Below are 20,146 nucleotides of genomic sequence, written 5' to 3'. Positions count from 1 at the left end.
TTAGTTCTGCGTGATACTAAAAATATGCAAGTATGGTGTTGGATATTTTGGCATCTAATATCTCTAAATTTTTTATACTTTGATAAGATTCTGGCATAAGAATAGATTTAAAGAAGACTTACAAGTCAATTCTGCATGATTTCACGAAAGGTACATCAATTGGTATAAATGGTTAGTACATTTTAAATGCTGAACAATAAGAATCTTTTGTTAAGTATCCAAACAGGTTGATTGTAACCGAAACATAGAGATTATGATTATGTCAAGCTTGTGACCTGGTAAAACTGCTTTTCAATACTCCTATGGAAGCTTCATTAGACTTATTCACCAAGCCACCATGTTGGCTAATATGAACAACGAACTAGGTCCTTCTTAAGTTCCATTTCCAAGGCGATAGCATCAGGCATCCTAGTTTTATTGAATAGAACAGTTGTTTCTATGGCCGTTGGGGATTTGAAGCACATTCACATTTTAGGACAATACTTCTCCAAATACAAGAGTTGCTTGCTGTTGAAATTTCCATACCATTTTTGTCTCATGAACTGTGCTGCATCTTCATATTTCATTCCACCTTCACTTAACACTAGGACGGCAAGCACTGGATCTCTGCCAAGACCCACAACTCAATAGCAAGAAAACAATCATGGTTTTCATAAAACTTAATTTTTTACAGGACTAACCAGTCATCCACAACCTGGTTGGATGGCGGTACACCATCATCAAAAGGCCAGTTGCAAGCATGGATGCCTTCTTTCTCCACAAGGGCAGTGCTGTAGTATGGTGATAGCTGCTTCCTAAGTTTCTCTGTACGTTTGTTTAAGGTTGCATTGGTTAGATTGTGTGTAATAAGAAATCTCATGTTCTTGTATGTGTCTTCCTCAGGGTCTGGGCGGTTTATTCGAGCCATGTTAATTTAGTTAAAAACATCCAATCGGATTATGAAAGAATTTTAAAAATTGAATACAGAAATGATGTAAAGAATCTAGTCTATCTCAATATCCTACACTTGAAATTTTCAGTGCTTTGAATATGAAGCTGGAAGTAATAGAAAACAAAATGAACTTCCTAACAAGAAGATCAATCCTTCAATCCAGTAATACTGAGGCAACAGAGAGGAAGCACACCAACGTTTACCCCACCCATGTCAGAACTCTCAGCAAATGTTCTGCAGATTTCAATTCAATACTCCATATCCAGGTTAACTGCTCTTATGGGGCTTCATGGTGGAGTAATGATGAATTTCTACAGTTCACTTGTCTGCACAGAGGTCATGCTGTGCCTGGCAGTAAACTCCACTGCCCTTCAGAAACTCCATAAATGTGATCAAGAAAGGAATATGTTTACTCATTGAAGATTGTAGTCTAATCATACAGCTGGACCCTAGGTGGCAGGGACACAGGTGGTGGCCAGGTACCAGGCTCTACCATGCAGCGAGTGGCTCCCAGAAGAGCATGGCATCAAGCTGGCCCACAGCAAAGTGAGCTAATATGCATGCTGAGGCCCAAAGATTAGCTTTTATTCAAAGAAGGAAAAATTTGGGAAATGAAAGAATTCAAAACCACATTAATGAAGGAAAATTTTACGCACTGAACCTACTTAGCCAAGAGAAGAGACTTGATGGATAGAGGCAGATTGTTTGCATGTGTTCTGCAGAGAGAAGTGTGAGGATGTACATGGGGTTGGGCAGGAGTGTCTGTTAGCTATTTTTCAGGATTACTATAGTCTCTGTTTCCAAGGGGTAGACCAGAACTTCCTGGCTGAAAACTCTTCACTGACTTCCCTTACTTTCAAAATAAAAATCCAGAATTTTCACCATGCTGTACATCATCCGGTCACTGCCTACCTTTCCATCTTCATCTGCCAACTCCTCTCTCCACATTCACCCTATGCTCCAGCAATTCAGTTTCCTTGGCATAACTCCAAGATGCATGCTTTCCTACTTCTGTACATTTGTATAAAGGGCTGGTAAGAGGTAAAGGCTGAGTTCTCACTAAGGTCCAAACTCCTTCCAACACATCTAGCTTCCTTCTTGCTCGTAGGAATCAGATTATAGCATATGGCTAGCTTTAGAGGCCATCCTAAAAGTGATATACCACTTCCTTGTACCATCAGAATAGAAAAATAGGGCAGAATATGCTTTTAACTTTGGAGCCATCTGCCTCACTTACCAACTCCCAGGAGAAAATGTCAGTTCCCATACCACTGTGTGTCCTTTCCATCCAGGGATTATCGAGTTCCTGCTGATGACTTCTGCTCCAAAGGCTGCTTTCAGCAATGCAGAGGGCTCTAGTCGATGGGATTCTTATTTTTAGAAATGCTGCATTCCTGCTATTCTAAAAATAGTCCTTGACAGTTCTCATCATTTAAAAGCCCTTTGGGTAAATGTACCCACACGTACATCTCTGAATTTATAGGATCTGACTAGGAAATTTTCACATGGGTATAAAATTCCAGGGATTAAAGATAAATGAGATAACTTGCATAACATTTTGAGTTCTGTGGACATAAACTGCTAATATACATCTAAGGCACTACAGAATAATAGTAGAAAAAAAGAATAAGAAGAACTTAAAAGAACTACCCGTTAAACAGGAAAGCAAGTCTCCTCACTAGCTTTCAGTCAGGTTCGTAAGGGACAGCTGTGAATTTTGGCGTTAAAGGACCCAGGATCTGGGTGGGAGTTTCCCAAGCTTTTCCCTTTGTTTCTTCTACGGATTTTCTGTCCATTCCTCTAGTTCAATTAACAAGGAAGAAGGAAAAACACTCATTTTCTCTATATGTTAGTGTGGGAGAGTTTCCTAAACCAGCAAGAAAGTCAAGGGTCATAAATAACCCTTCTTTAACAACTTGTTTTCTCCCTCCTCCCACTCCTCCTTCCCTTCTCTCTCCTCCTTCCCCTCACCCTCCTCCAGGTCTTCTTCTTCAAGTAACATTTAGACTCATCGGTAGAACTCAAGGGCACCTCCTTCACTCTCTTCTCCCTCTAGATACTCTTTCTGCTCAATGGCAGGCAACTAAGGTGGGAAGGACTTCAGGAATCCTCCCTCTTCCCACTGCTTCATACTAACCTCAGAATGTCACACTTACCCTGGTTCTGTGGACATCCCTCATCCACGTTACTCTTCTCACTGCTGCTGCTGCTACTTTTCTGTCACATTCAGCATACTGAGTCTGCACAGTCCCTGCTAAAGGGGTGCCATGAGAAATAGTCTCTTGCCTCTTCCCTTTTGTCCCTCAGGGAGACAGACCAACATCACCTGCTACCACACTGTTTCAGAATGGGGCAGACACATTTTAGGAAACATGTTCCTGCTCCATATTAGCCAGAAAACACACATATCCCACTTCCCCAGGGAGAGTGTGGCCACCCCATGACCCCTCCAGAGTTGCATTTCCTTTCATCTCTGCATGCCTCTGAGACACCCATCTGATATATCTGTTCTTTATTTTGCTCTGGGGAAGAGGGTGGATACGTATGGGCTGTTTGAAGCTATTGAGGTTTGGGGATCTTAGTTTTCACAATTTATAAAGATAAACTTTGGAAGCTTTGTTATTAGTCATAATTCATCAATCCCTTTGTAACGTTGGATTTTTCTTCTGCAAAAGTCTAGCCTACGCAAAAACCCACTTCTGTATGACTATTTCTCACTTTCCAGGATTTCAGTTCTAGTATACTCGAAATTCAGGACACTCCTATCAGGATACTACTTGTAAATATTTTAATGTCTTTTCCACTAAAAACCTCAAATTACTATCTCTGAGACCTGGAGTCTGAGTCAGATATTAACATATTCAAATGAGGAAGTCAGAAAGAAATGCACGATGTGTTTATGTGGAGAACTACATGCATTAAAATGTATCCATGGTTTGCATATTTCTACAAAGGTGCAAAAGGGATTTACAGCATCACATTGAAACCCAGTAGAGGGGAAATCTCACAAAAATTTCAGTGAGCAATGCATGATAAATTAAAAATAATTCTATACTAACATTTCTAATTTAAGATATGTATAATGTAATTGATAGTCTCTTAACTAAATGGGCTGTTATTACTTCTGAATTTTAGTGGGCAACAAATAAAAGGGCATTATTTGATCTATCCATGACCATTCTGGTTGTTTATTGCCATGTAACAAATCATCCCAAGACTTAGTGGTTTAAAACATCAGCAATCACGTTATTATCATCTCTCATGATCCCTGGGGTTAGTACTTTGGGAGGGACTGGACTGAACAGTCCTAGTTCAGGGTCTCTCATGAAGGAGCTGTCAGACAATGGTTGGAGCTGGAATAGTGGAGAGCTGGAATATCTAGGAGCTGGCAAGACCTTCCTCTCTCTTATCATGTGGTCCCAGAGCTCCTCCCTTTTGTCTGGTCGTGTGAGTTAATTTAGGCTTCCTCACAGCTCTGGTGAGCTCAGAGCAGTTGGACTGCTTATGTGGCAGCTCAGGGCTCCAGCATGAAAGTACTGGTGAGCAAGCAGCAGTCTTTTGTCACCTAACATTGACAGTCACACAGCATTACTTCTCCCCTAATCACACAGCTTCCAAGATTTAAACAGAGGAGTATAGACCCCACTTCTCAGTGGGAGGAGTGTCAGATACTATGGGGCTGTATTTTAAAATCTCCACCTACTCACATTGGCCAAAAATTATTTGCATTATTCCCATTTTCAAAATATAGTCACTCTCTCTTAATAGTCCCCACAAGTTTCCTCTCCACAGCATCAGGTTCAAGCTTGATGTCCAGCATTTCACTACAGAAGGGCCTGAGTTCCCTGGGTTAGTTTCCTTGGACACAACTCCATAGGTGTGGCTTCTCTCGATTTGAGGATGTGTGAATTAAAAGTTATTTGCCTCCTACACATCCACTATGCAATGGTGAGGTAGGCATTGGATAAATGCTATAGGTACAACTATTCAAAAAGACAGGAAATGGAAGCCACAGAGGCCACTGATACATAGTAATTTTGAAACCCGGCCAGACACGTGTTTCCAGTTCTGTGATTAGGAGCCAACTCTGCTCCCTGGGACTGATTCTCTAGAGTTCTTGGTTCCATCTTGTGGGATCATGGTTCTATCACTTGAGTTATCTTTCCTTTCCCATAAAAAGGCTGTGTATACAACTGAGTCATTTCCTCAGACTGTCTCCTGCCTGTAGAGATTCAAAGATCTAATGCTATTTTGCAATTTGTACCATCTTTCTCCCATTCTGTCCCCACTGATACAATGACTTTAAAAATGATATGGGCTTTCTGTGTACAAATTTATCATTGATTCCATTAGACAGAGATCAAACCCACAAATCTTTTCCAGATAAACTCTTTTCTACATTGAGTTCCCTGTAAGGCTTCTCTCGGAAAACATTCCTAAGATTCTTGGGGAACTATTGTTTAATGGGGTGGTGGTCTGCCAGGCATGCTCTTAAAATATTTAGAAGGCTTTTTTGTCTTAAAGGATCTATGTGGCACAAAGTTAAATTTTTCTGAGATCTTCATAAGGAATTTTATCAGCCCACTCTGGATTTGGTATTTGCTCTGAAGCTATTTCTTAATTTGAAGATTGTATTATTTTATTTTATTTTTGCCATCTGGAGAAACCGAGAATAAGAAATGATTTTATTTTAAAACCCAGAAAGCCCTGGATCCTTCATATTTCCTCCAAATTTTGCTGGAAAACTGTGTAATTCCTTTTTGTGGTTCATCTGTCTATATCTATATAGACATGACTAACTTATCATACATGACTAAAAGAGCTTACACTTTTAATATTCTGCCCCAAAATCTTAGCCATATCCATCAGTTCATGGAGTGCATTTTCTATTCTCAATATTTCCATAATTAAGACTTTTGCTAAACATTCTGCTGCTACATGTAATTAATCTCCCTTCCTCCAGCTGCAAAGAACAGTTTTCTCGATTTGCTTTACACCCTCACTAACAACCTCCTCGAGGCCTGTCCGGCTCCCATTATAGTCTCCTTGAGGTTGCTCAGCTTCTGCTCACCACTTGCGCCCAAAGCCAACGTCAGCTGTTTTAAGTTTGTGTTACAGATACAGTCCACTTCCAGATACCAAACTTTGTTCTGGTTCTCTGTTGCTGCATGGAAAATTAACTCAAAACCTAACAGCGTAATACAGCAATCATTTTGTTATGTCTCACAGTTCTAGGGGTCTGGAGTTCCCAAAGGGCGTGGCAGTGCAGTTCTGCCTTGGTGTGCTTCGTGAGGCTGCACTTGGATGGTGACTGGAGCTGGAAGGGAAGGGGGCGGGAGCAGCCGGCAGCCTGCTGGGCCTCTCTCATGCAGTCTCAGGGCTTGTCCGTGTGATTTCCACATGGGCTATTTGAACTTCCTCACAGCATGTCAACCTCAGCTCTTGCACAAATGCTCTAGTGAGCAAGGCAATAGCTTCATTTCCTTTTGTGACCTAGCCTCAGAAGTCGCTCACCATCATTTCCCTTCTAGTCACAAGTTCTCCCAAATTCAAGGGAAGAGCCATAGATAGACCCCACCTCTCAACTAATTTGGGGCTATGTTTTAAAACTATCACAATGACTTTGGCTTATTCTAATCACACTTTTTAAATAAGGTGTTAAGTTTCTCAACCATGAAGTCTAAGTCTCCTAGAAAAATTTTTCAGGAATCCGATTCTCACCTTGGGATGAAAGTACTATAGTATTAATTTTAATAGTGGTATCATGGACTTTGAAGCCCCAGATAACATGGCACTAGGGTATCTTAACCATCTCCTCTTTGGTCTCCCTGCTTTCCTAAAACGACAGTTTGGGCCAGACTCTAATGATCTACTTCCCTGTGCATGAAGTCTTCTCTCTGTTCTGCTCAGTTAGTCCCCATTTCTACCACTGCCTATTAAAACAAGGGATATTTTAAATCAATTACACTAAATGGTATGACCTTTGAATGAGCAAACTGACCTTCTGCTCTGAAGAGTTTTTCCATTACACAATTGACTTCTTTGCCCCCATAAAGGGCCTGAAATTGAAGATATTTCATTATATCTATCACTCAGCACAAATAACTCATTGGAGTAATGTGTTCATTATAGCAGGTGAGAGGGGACATTGTGGCTGCATAATATTAACAGGCTATAAATGTGATCCTGATGACTGTGAAATTCCTATAATCTTGATCTTATTTCTGCCTAGGGCAATACACAACATCAGCATGTAAGTGAAAACACTTACAACAATACTAAGTCATCAAGATAAAATTTTGATGTTTTCCTCTAGTCATTTTTGTTTGAAAAGCTGACTGGAGTTTCAGGCTCTTATATGAAAATAAAGCCCTTAAGTAGTTGAAGTACTGCTCAGTCCTTAAGAATAGTCTTTAAATGACATGTCATTACGTAAAACTCGGGTTACATGTACATTGCAACTTAACTTCACTACCCATCATCCATCACAATCATCTTGTATCAGAACAGGAACATAGAGTATGAATTTAAAATGAAGCTTCTTGCTTTGAATTTTACTCTTCTAACGAGCACACACTTTCATTTCTGGCTGATAGCCTAGTATGATTGACCAGAACCAGATCTGCCTACATGTTTAATCAAGGGGTGACTAAAGTCTTCCGTGACTCTTCACTTTTTTACGCTATATAAAATAAGAAAAATCCAGGAAGTTAGAGTCAGAGGAATTGACATTTTGGGATCTTTGTCTTTCTCATTCAAAGGTCACCTGACTCTAAAGTACTCTTAGCTCATACTCTTCAAATTCTTCAGTCCATCAGATGCACAAGATTATGGAGTCTGGCCTCTCATCTCAGCATTTTATATTATCAGATAGAAGCCATTGATGAATCTAAGTGTAATTAATTACACAAAGGACAAAACAAAAAGAAAATACTTTGCTCTTACCAGCTTCTCTTAGCCTCATGGCCTATTTTGTTAACCAGAGCACCACTTGGCACAGTTGTCATTAGTCTCTACCCTAAGACCAGGTTAATTAAAGCAAGTCAGTGAAAAGAGACAAAGTTTCTACCTAGAAAATGAAGCAGGAACTTATCAGAAGTTAGGTACTTCTTCTTCCACAATGTGAGAAGGGAGCAATATATGCAGACCATGATCTGATTGATTAATTTATTGATGGGTTCATTTATTCATTTATTTATTCAACAAACATTAAATAATATAAATCACGTGCCATGCAGAGAGGACCTTCTGTATGTGCTCCTCCTGACTTTTAACAAGTACAAAGATCTCATTTCCTCCATTCAGGACAGATGAGAGATCAGACAAGCTGTGGATTTTGAATGTCTTCTAGAAAGTCCTGGAAGAAAAATTCAGGAAGAATGGCTATCTTTTTTTGTGTGTATGAGGAGATCAGCCCTGTGCTAACATCTGCCAATCCTCCTCTTTTTTTGCTGAGGAAGACTGGCCCTGGGGTAACATCCATGCCCATCTTCCTCCACTTTACATGGGACGCCGCCACAGCATGGCCTGCCAAGCAGTGCGTCAGTGCTCACTGGGGAGCCTAACCGGCATACCCTGGGGCCGCTGCAGTGGAGCGCGCGCACTTAACCACTTGCACCACCGGCCAGCCCCAAGAATGGCTATCTTTCCTTTATAAAGATTTAAGCAAAAAATGTCATCGTTACATCAAACAGAATTAACAACAGTTTCAAGTAAACTATGTGTTTACTTGATAAAAAAAAAAAATAATGTCAGAAATCAAAACCTGAATACAATTAGTTTACAGACTCAAATTCGATATAAAAAGAAAAAAAATCTTTCAATTGAATAATCTTTTGCATTTCCAGACACCTCCATAGATTTTCATTATTGTCTTTAATTATCTTCAGTATTATTTGCATGTGCCAAGGAAATTGCTCAGTGCACTTGTTTGGAAGTCTTAAAATTAATTCGAACCTTTGAAAGCTTCAATTAAAGTAACAATTATTTTATTCATAGATAAAGCCAAGCTCACCGACAATACACCAATTAGTATGTAAAAAATGTGTACATCTGTCTCTGTTCACACACACACATATATCTTTCATCTGTATGCTATATACTCTTCAAAAATTTTTCATATGAGATTTCTCCATTGATTCGCACAAATGAATTGAGATGGATATAAAGCAAGAATGTATCCTTATTTTAGAAACTAAGGCATACATAAGTTTACCTAATTAGAGAGTATACCAATCAGGATTATATCATAGAAGCAGAGCTGCTATGAGTGATATAGAACGAAGGATTTATTTTAGGGGTTGGGCATTATGCAGTTTTGGGAGCTGTTGGAGCCGCATATATATGCTGTTGTTTCTGTGTCTAACATTGAGTCTCAAGTCACTATAGGTCAGCCAGAGGGGCAGTCAGAAAACTGGATGTGGAAGAGAGTGAGAACAAACTGGAACCTGCAAGGATGGAAGGAGATACAGAATGGCAACTGGAACTTATGAAGACAAACAAACTCATGTCTGTCTCTTGCCATATCCAACCTCAATGCCATGGGTATACAGGAGAAGCTGGTGTCTTCACCACATAGTTGCACATGCGCTTGTGCATGAGCCAAATTGCCTGGTGCCCTGTACCAACTTTCAGAGCTGTCTCATTTCCATCTTCCAAATCTTGTGCAAAATATCTCCTGTAGCCTATGCAAACCTAGAATCATGCAGAGGAGTTTTAAAAAACACGGTTTAGCTTAGCTAAGTTGAGCCAGTACGGAGCCATTGTACAGAGATATATGTAGAACCCAGGTCTCCCGACTTAAATCTTTTCCCTCTACATTTGCCAAGGCTACTGTCCAACAATGGGCTGATGCCCAGCACTGGCCATAAAGGAAGCACAGCCTGGGAGACAAACCACAAGAAGAAATTCAATCCACCTGAGCTGTGATGACTTCTGTAATGAAGATAAAATCAACCACCCTTGTTCAACAAGGAGGAAGAAGAATCTTGTATTTTGGCTTATGCACCAGACACATTTCATTAGAAAATTAATCTTTGTTTTGATCCTCACTACCTTTCATCATTTATGCTATCGTTTCAATAGACTACTCTCTTTAGGCAGTTCTTATTAAGTAACTATAATCATGAAAATAGTCGTGACCACTAGATTAATCATCTAATTGTCATTATTTACTTTGCTTCAGTGAAAGTAATTATATCCCTGTGTTGAGCCATTGGACCCTGATCATATGAAAAGCCAGTACTTGGCCAGGGAATAAAGTGCTATTAAATATGCAGGGACTTTTGTCCCCTACATTTGTGATTTGGCTAGTCAATTAGCAAGACTAAGGAGATGAAAAGTCTAAATCTTTATAAAAATTTCTTCTTCTGCTCATTTCCAAGGTACTATTCCTCCTGGGTGTTCTCCACTCTCCAATTAAGAGGAACTTGGGTCTTAGGAACCATGCACAAGCCTAAAGGTTGTGTATTCCATTGCCTCCTGGCTGCAGTATGTAGAGCCTGGAGGAGCTTTACAAACAGCATGTCCTGGGGAAAAAGGAAACCAGACAGGTAGTTCTTCTAGATGAGTACAAGGGGCTGGAGAGAAAGTGAGAATTCAGGCATACAAAAATAAGGAAAAAACAAGATGAGGAATGAGGATAAAGGTAGAAATGAAACCTATGCACCAAAACCCTTCAAGCAACCTTCATTTTCAAGAGTAGAGAAGGAGAGACCCTGTGCCATGAACTTTTGAAACAACTAGGTGGGCCCGTTAGGGAGAAATGAGACTCAAACCCTGATGAGGACTACACCAAGGACAAATGGTGGTCATTATTACACAGAGCCTGGAGTTTGGAGTTAAGAAGAGAGAGGGTCAGAATCAAATATTGTAGGGAAGGGACTGAAAAGAAGGATCAAAACCTTGGAGCTTCCTCCAGGCCATGCTGAATCTTCAGGCCTACCCCAGAGTCACCCACCATGACCACATATAGTCCATTCTTCCCAACTGCTGTAATGCCGAGACAGATATGTTAAAATTATAAAGTAGTTGATCAGTACAGGACTGTGATCTCTTTAGCATATTTTCCACCATGTCTAGTACTACCTAGTAAGAGAACAAATCAGCAAGACTGACTAATACACAGGAAATCATTCCTGGTCAGTATCTATAGCTCTCATGTTTGCTGGGGAGGAGCAGAGGAGCAGTTGGTGTCAATGAGTGAATGTCAGCACCTAAGCTTGTCGCTGGGGTAATATTTGCTTTTATAATAATGGCTGGTACTTTGTTTTTTTTTTTTAAAGCAGGCCTACTTGTTTTCCTCCTCACTCAGCTATTTTTTTTTTTTTTCTGGAAAAAAGGGCAGGTACAAAGAAAAAACTTTCACAATATTATATCAGAATTTCTACAGAATCTCATGAGAGGAGAAAACATGGAAAATAATAAAGAGTTCTAGAAAACACTTTTACTCTGGAATCACCCAAACACGCAGTGGAGATTTCATCTCATTCATCCTCTGTTAGAATTCAGACAAGCCTGAATCGGCAGGTGGACTGACCAAGGTCCACTTGCTAGGAGACTGAGAACCTAGGGGAGCTCATCCCAAGAGCAGAGTGATGGGCTGACCCAGGTTCAGCGCCTTAACTGATGGGGAGGCAGTGATAGGTTCAGCGTGATGGATATTACTTGAATTTCCTCCTCTGCTTCATATCCCTTGCCTAGTTTCCAGGGAGAGAGGAAGGCATAATTAAAAAATTTTAAAAACTAGTTTACTAAGCTCTATAATTGCTTAGGATCCCTTTATCTCAATGTCACACAGAGGGGTTTGAAAGGCTTACCTCCTTCCTGGGTCACAGACACCCCTGAAGATTTGGCATCTTGTGTTCTTCACTTTTTCTGTGACAGTACCAGGCAGAGGGTGATAACTATAAGAGTCATGGAAAGATCTACTAGGAACAAACTTATTTGTGCTGAGAAAATCTCCTTGGAGATATACAGAAATATAGGGTTTTGATTTTGAGGAGGGGGAAATATTTTCAAAGGCCTTGGGTATCTTGCATTAGAAAATGTGAGCAAGTCCCAATTAAATTTGAGTTGTTACTACACATGTGACTCTTCGCCTACTCAGGTGTTAACGAGGCTTGGGGGATTTTGGCTGTAAAAATAAGTGGGAACCATATTAGTTTTATAGGGCTGCTGTAACAAATTACTACAAACTGGGTGGCTTAAGACAATAGAAATGTATTCCTTCACAGTTCTGGAGGCCAGAAATCTAAAATTAAGGTGTCAGTAGCACTGGTTCCTCCTGGAGGCTCTGAGGGAGAATCTGTTATAGGCCTCTTTCCCAGCTTCTGGGGTTGCCAGCAATCCTTGCATTCTTTGTCTTGCGGAGGCATCACTCCAATCTCTGCCTCAGTCTTCACATAGTGTTCTCCCTCTGTGTAAATCTTTGTGTGTCCTCTGCTATTATTGTAAGGACACTAGTCCTTGGATTTAGGGCCCGCCCTAATCCAGTATGACCTCATCTTGTCTAATTACATTTGCAAAAACCCTATTTCCAAAGGAGGTTGAATCTGAAGTCAGTCATCTGTGCAATGTGGACAATGACTTGTATTTTCTGTCAGAATGTGTATATGTTTAAACTCCTAACTTGAGCAGCAACCCCAAGTCCTCAGAGGGGAAAAATGTCTGCATCAAGTCGCAGTTGAAACAAAACCCAGCAAAAGGCATCTTCATACTTGATCTACAAGATAGATTTATTGTAGGAAATTCTACTTTTAGTTCATTATTTCAAATGACATTCTCCTTGGTGCCCACTCAGAAATCCAGAGTATCTTTTATGTAGAATTCCACTCTTAGTGTGTTTAATTTAGGATGACTCCTTATAAGTCAATAAATTAAAAAATGAAAAAACAAAGGTCATATCAGACTTCAGAAGAAGGGTCCAGAAAAACTGCCTGAATCAAAGGTTTAGAAGAACAATGGCTAGTGAATGTCAAACATGACAAGATCAAATAAAAGAGAACAGGGAGTCTGAGATTCTAAGACCTGCTTTCAGTTGACATGCTTTTTCTTTCATCCAATCTGAGGATGAAAAGGAGAAATCTATAGACAAGCAATTTACACTTCCAATACTTAAAATCATCTTCCTCTCTCTAGCTCTAAAGCAAATGGCAAGAGACCAAAGCCATCTTTGCTAGCAGTCCCATTTGAAGTCTGAATAGTCTGCTCCATCTCTGTCTCCTTGAGTTACTTTGTTTCATTCACATCTATGCTTCACACTGTTTTCTATCAATTTCCTTTTGCATAATTGATCAGGAACTAAAATTACCCAGATTTGTTATTGGCAAAGGAGATATTGCTAGCTTTGTATAAGTATGCCTTTAACATTTTCTCTAGCACAGCCTCATAAATCCTTCCTTTAACATAAAAACAATATGACAAAAGAAAAAACGTTTAAATGAATGGCAACTGATGAGGTCATTTGGGTACCATAAATATGCATTTTTGCTTTTTTCAATCACGGTCATCACTTTGCTTTACAGTTAGTGCTAAAGGTTAACTGCTGAATTCTTCAAGCCCAAGAATTGTGCCTTATTTGTATTTGGGGTTTTGGCATTGTGCCTAGCAGAATAGTACTCAATGAGTGTTGAAAATAAGTTGATAATCATGTGAAGACCATGTGCTATTTTCACAAACAGGATATGTCTTGTTTTTGTCCGAAAGGAGAAAGTTTGGACTATTTCTCAGGCCTCTTCAGGAGAACAGTAGTGGAACATAAGCTCTGAGGAAGATTTTTTTCTCCTTTTTTCTGAGGCCCTCTTTGGTAGTGACCTACTCGTGGCTTGATTTAATTAAAAGCATCTCACATCAGGTGGGTTTACCCTTTAGGTGAGAGCTCAAGAGCTCTGTTCTACAAAGTTAAAGAAGCCTGCTAGAGTAAATTTAGGATTTATATTCCATCATTCTAATTCTAGTTAGAGCTTTAAAGTGATTGTAAATATAGTTTATTATGTTATTTCATTTCTACTGTATTTAGCTTGTGTCATTGCCATAGTTATTATACCTTTAAGTTCATTACAACTTGAAAAAAATCTAGCTGCTTGCAATCATTTAAAGAATTATCATCAGTTGACTATTATGTCACTAGTTTAAATACAGATTGATAGGAATCTGGATTTGCTGCATTGGAAAGAAAGCTTATGCTGGTAATTTCCTCCAGTAGCTACTTTCATGCCTGAAACTAGAATATGCTACTTAACTCATTTTTGGGCATTCAAACCAAAATAAATAAGAAGAGGAAGAAATACTGCAAACAATATTCTTCTATTACTAACAAGAAAAATTCTGTCTTTATTCTGAAAACCAAAGTCACCGGGGGGTAGAAATTGAAGCTCCTGGCAGGTGAAGGGAATGTTAGCAGTAGGACTTAGTAAAGCCTGGTTTTCATATCTTCCTCTCACAGGCTCCAGCACTTTCTGAAGCAAAGTCTTAGGCTGTGGGCCAAACTAAAATCTTAACATGGAATTTAGATACTTCTAAGGAACAATGCTCTGTCATAAGAAATTTACTTTCAAATATTAAAAAATAAAATATTACATATAAGAATGCACTAGAATTTACAATATTCTTGAAGGTCCTTGAGATGATAGCATTTTAAGCCTGTAGCACAATACATTGATTGCCAGTGCAAGTTCACATTCAAATATACTTTGTATATTACAAAATTGATTCTCTCAAAAGCAAAATAATAATAATAATAGTAGATACACCTACAATCTAATTTTATTATTCATGATCTATCAGATGATTGTGGTTCAGCATGTTAACTCTAATGTAACAATTATAAGAGGTTATAGCAGTTTCCATTACAATTATCAGCGGTGTTATAATGCTAGCAGTGTTATAATGGTTCAAGTTAAGCTCACCCTCATAAAAACTGCATGTTTCATAAGAAGAAAGAATTGACTAGAACTGTCATTTTTAATGGGAATATGATGTAAAGTTGAATTTCAATATCATCTAATGCGGCATTATTACTGTTAATGAGCAGCAGTTCTACGTAAGAACAAGAAAATACAAAATTTAACAAACAAAAACCTTCAGGGACAGCCTACACTTGGCTTCAACTTGCTAGCAGCACATTCAGAGGGTAAAACTTACCAGCAGCACATTTAGAGGGTGAAATTGTGCTCCATGTACCACATTTTGATAGTTATTTCAAATATTTACTCAAGATTTAGTTTTTGATTTGGACTAGAGGGAAATGTATATAACCAGAACAGCTAAAAGCAATGTCAAGAAAGAGGTCAGTCCTTGAAATATTATGCCATGGCCCTCATAGTGTGCTATTTGCTCTTAAGTAACATTTGGACAATGAATCTTCAAAGTACTAAAGTACTTTTTACTAAGGTACAAAGTACTGAAAATATCTGCTAAATTGTATCTAGGGGAGAAGTTGAAATGCTGGTTATCACAACAAATATTTATGAGGATTGGAAACATAAAAAAAAAGATGCTTAATAATCTAGAAGCTAAAATGTCCTTCAAGAGAACATCTAGCCCATCCCAAAGCATGAGGTAGCATTGCACCTAAATACAGACCCTATTTGAGAAACTGGGGATTTCAGTAAATTTGTTATTGTCCCAAATAAGTACTCAACAGCTTTTAGATCTAGGAAATTCCTTCATCTAATCAAGACACTGTAGACTTATGTAACAGTCCTTTTGTTTTTTCATTGTTATTCAGTATAGCAAGGAGGGGATTTTGACATAGATAGACAGTGAGCAGCTTATGGCCCTTCTACTTCCAAATGAAAAGAAACACGTGAAGTATATTTGAAAAGGGATCTGGAGGAAGGAGCTCCTGAGGCCAGGGCTCTGCAGTCTTTTTTTGGACCAACCTACCTTCCATGTCCAATCAGTTTTCCTCTTACAAACTTGGACAGCACTTTCATCATCTTTAGCAACAGAATTGTCAGATTGGGTGATCCAGTTCAAGACAGAAGGACCATCTTCACACACATCTGAGGGCTAAATGCTTGTCTTTCTCAGCATATATCCTTTTTAACATGTTCACATTTTCTTCCAAGACCACTTTTTGAGGGAATGACATTAATATATATTTTTCCTATTGTCAAAATTAGTAACATGTTCTTCTTTTTCCCTCAACTTACCTAAACAAGTTTAAACGAGAACTTCCAATCCATTGTCTTAGCGTTTTTTAATTTTTTATTTCAAAATTTAACTACAGTCTTTTTCTCCTTTGGAAGCAAACTTTACATACGGTGAAACACACATATCTTAAGTATACAAATCTAGAAGTTTTGAAAAAAATTTACAGCTGGGTAATTTATACCCACCTCAAAATGTAGAACGTTTTCGTTACCTCAGAAAATTCTCTCATGCTCTTGCCACCTAATTGCTCCCCACCAAAAGCAACTACTTTCTGCTTTATTTTGTATATCCTAGGGTTTCGTATAAGTGGAATCACATAGTATGCAGTCTTTAGATTGGCTTATTTCCTTTGGCATAATGCTCATGAGATTCTTGCATGTTGTTGAGTGTATTCTTTTATTGTTATTGAGAAGTAGTCTATTGTTTGATTATACAAAAATTGTATTATTTTACTGTTGATGAATATTTACATGGTTTCCAGTTTTATTGCTACTGTGAATAAAGCTTCTGGAACATTCTTGTACAAGTATCTATGTGTTTTTATTTCTCTTGAGTAAATGCCTAGGAGTGAAATTGTTGGATCATACAGTAGGTGTATATTTAACTGTATAAGAAACTTCAAAACTCTTCTCCAAATTTCTTTTACCATTTTAGTCTCCCACTAATAATATATGAGCTTCAATTGTTGTCCAATCTCACCAAGTTTGGTACTGACAGCCTTTTTAATCTTAGCCATTCTAGTGATTTTTAAATAGCATAATGATGCCAGCCCTAATATCAGTTCCCCTCCGTTGAACCCAGCATATATGGGGTTAAAAACCAAAAAGCACTCATTCTAAGTTACATTTACATGTAGATATTGGTTGTTTTAATCTTTATATCCCTGAATTCCACAAGTCAAATGGAAGTAATGAATTGTTAAAAACCCAGGTGGCTTCGAAGTTCTAGCTAATTACCAGATCTTGAGGTTTGTTACAGGGAAACTGATATCCAGAAATTATCAAGAAACTGAAACTCCCCAACTCCTTGGCTTCCTGGCGTGGAATCCACCCTTCATCACAGGGACAGACAAACGGAGGACACCTGCAACTTCCCTTATCTCTTATCTCGGCCAAACGCAGGCTGGTGGGAGGACACTGAACTACAAAGCCACAGCTCCCCCTCCTCTATTTAAAACCTTGTAAACTTTGTATCTGATAAGTGGCAACAGTTTCCTTCCTCTCCCCAGGGACCAATTTTGGGTGGCATAGGAAGATTGATCAAGGGAGCCCTAAAACACCTGCTGTAGATAGACGATAACAGCTGGCCCAGTGCCAGAATGTCTGGGACCCCTGCAATATTTCTGCAGCAAATGGTCACAATCACATAGACAGTACATTCTTTCCCACACATTTTCCTTTAAAACCCCCAACTCCTAATGTCTCAGGAGGACTCTGCATTTTGGGGCACAAGCCCACCACAGCCTCATTTTGCTGGCAAAATTAAACCATTTTTCTTTTCCTCAATCCCAGGTCATTGCAGCATTCGGCTGCAGTGACAGGGTCCCGGGTTTTTCCAGCTACAATATCATTATGGTTTTCATATCTGATTTTCTCTAAACTAATGGTGTTAAACTTGCATATACTTATTGCGCATTCATGTATCATCCTTTGCGATGTGTCTATCCAAATTCTTTATATGTTTTAAAACTGTGTTGTCGCCTATTTTCAAATTCTAGAAATTCTTTGTATATTCTGAATATAAATTACTTGTCAGATATGTGTTATATGAATATTTGCTGGTTCATTTTCTTAAAGTTGTATTTTGATGAGTAGAAGTTTAAATTTTGATTAAGTATACCTTACCATTTTTTATTTTATGGTTTTGCTTTCTGTGTCTGCCTAAGAGATGTTTGCCTAACCCCAGATCACAAAGATATTCTCATGTTTTCTTCTAGAAGGTATATAATTTTAGCTTTTATTTTTAAGTCTTCCTCAAAATAATTTTTGCATATGGTGAGACATCGGAGTTGAGGTTCACTTTGTTTTCAAATGTATATTCAGTTATTCAAAACTATTAGTTGACAATGGTTGAATTTTCATTGAATTGCTCCACTGAATTGTTCTGATTGCTGTACATATTCAGTTATTCAAAAACCACTTGTTGAAAATGGTTGAATTTTTATTGAATTGCTCCACTAAATTGCTTTGATTGCTGTATCAAAAATCAATTGTGACAACTGAAAAACCCTGGACAGGATAACACAACAACAAGCAAAGGAAGACTGAAAGGTGGAAACGAGAAGGTGGACAGCCTAGGCATCTGGGGACTCGAGGAACAACACAGTGCTGAGCTCTTCAGTTTCCTCATTGCCTTCCACATATCTCTGCACAGCATACTGCAGAAGCTTCCAACTCTGAATGCCAACAGGCACAGTGAAAAAGGCTTTAAGTAAAGCCTTCCTTCTAGCCTAAGGACCAGCTAAGGGGTGGCCAACAAGAGTAAACTTATTGGTAGTACTCACCCTATTCCAATCAAGCACCATTAGAAAAACTTTACCCCCACCCCCTATGGTTTCAGGAGGGCCAGGTGGGAAACTGATCTCTCCCTCCACCCCCAGGCCAGCAGAAGCAGGCAGCTCTCTGATTGCCCTGCCAGTTGTTGGTGGTGAGCTAAGCAAGGAAGCAGATATTATGTCCTTGCTGGCCTCAAGGAGGCTGTGTTCCAATTCCCCCACCAGGGTAGTGTCAGTGGAGTTCAGCAGCAACTGAATTTCCACTCCCCCCAGCAACAACAGACAACACAGCAGTGTGAGGTGGGACTAGGCACCATTAGTCTTCATTCCCCCAGCCCCAGGGGGCCCAGGAGGGTAACTAAGATTCTACCCTACTCATCACCAGTGAAGTAGAAGGAGATGTGGGAGGCAGGGCTAGTTGGCACTGTTTCCTCCTCCCCTTGTCTGATATCAGTGGGAGAGGAGTTGAATATACATACCCAGTTAACCCTAGTGCTACTAATAAAAGAAGGTAAAAAATAGAATCCATAGTCTCACAATACAATATCCAAAATATCCAGAAAACATATCTTTCCTACCAAGAACCAGGAGATGAATCAATTGTTGGAATTATCTGACAAGATTTTAAAGCAGCCATCATTAAAATGCTTCAGGGAGCAATTACAAATTCTTGTTGTAATTCAAAACAAATTAAAAACAAAATCTCAGCAAACTAATAGAAACTATAAAAAGGAACCAAATATAAATTATAGAACTGAAAAAGATAACTATCAAAGTTTTAAAACTTGATAAATAGTAGAATGGGAATCACAGAGGATAGAATCAGTGAACTTGAGCATAGATCAATAGAATTTATCTAATTTGAACAGAGAAAATAGATTTTTAAAAAAGTGAACAGAGTCTCAAGGGACCTTTGGAACAATAACAAAATGGTTAATGATTGTATCATCAGAATCCCAGAAGGAGAAGATAGAAAGAGAAAGAGAGTTGAGCTAAAAAATTATTTAAAGAAATAATGGCTGAAAACTTCCCAAATTTGACAAAAGACATAAACCTACAGATTCAATAAGCTGAACTAACCTCAGATAGGATAAACTCAAAGAATCCACACCAAGGTACATCATTGTTATACTTCGAAGAGCTAAAGACAAAAAAAGCAACCAGCCAGAAACCAAAACAAAACATTGTTTACAGGGGAACACCAATTTGAATGGCATATTTCTTGTCTGAAACCATGGAGACCAGAAGTAAGTGACACATTTTTTAAATTATTGAAAGAGAAAGAACTGTGAATGGGGTGTTTTGTGTCCAGGGAAAAATCCTTCAGGAAGGGGAAAAAAGGTATTTTCAGATGAATCCATAACCCCAGTATAATCATGATATAAAAATCAGACAAATGTCAATTGAGGGACATTCTGCAAAATACCTAACCAGTACTCCTCAAAACTATCAAGGTCATCAAAAACAAGGAAAATCTGAGAAACTATCACAGCCAAGAGGAACCTCACGAGACACACAATGACTTAATGTAATGTGGAAACCTCAACTGGATTCTGGAACAGAAA

At 38.8% G+C, this 20,146-nt stretch overlaps 1 pseudogene; it reads right to left on the bottom strand.

Moving 5' to 3' along the window:
• Positions 1-414: 414 nt before the first annotated feature.
• Positions 415-907, bottom strand: LOC101398005 (protein tyrosine phosphatase type IVA 1 pseudogene; annotated as a pseudogene).
• Between the last annotated feature and the right edge of the window lie 19,239 nt (positions 908-20,146).

This window comes from Ceratotherium simum, chromosome 24 (assembly GCF_057802395.1).
Source record: "Ceratotherium simum simum isolate JZ-2026a chromosome 24, ASM5780239v1, whole genome shotgun sequence".
NCBI classification, from domain to species: domain Eukaryota; kingdom Metazoa; phylum Chordata; class Mammalia; order Perissodactyla; family Rhinocerotidae; genus Ceratotherium; species Ceratotherium simum.
This window is presented reverse-complemented; position numbering and strand designations above follow the sequence as displayed.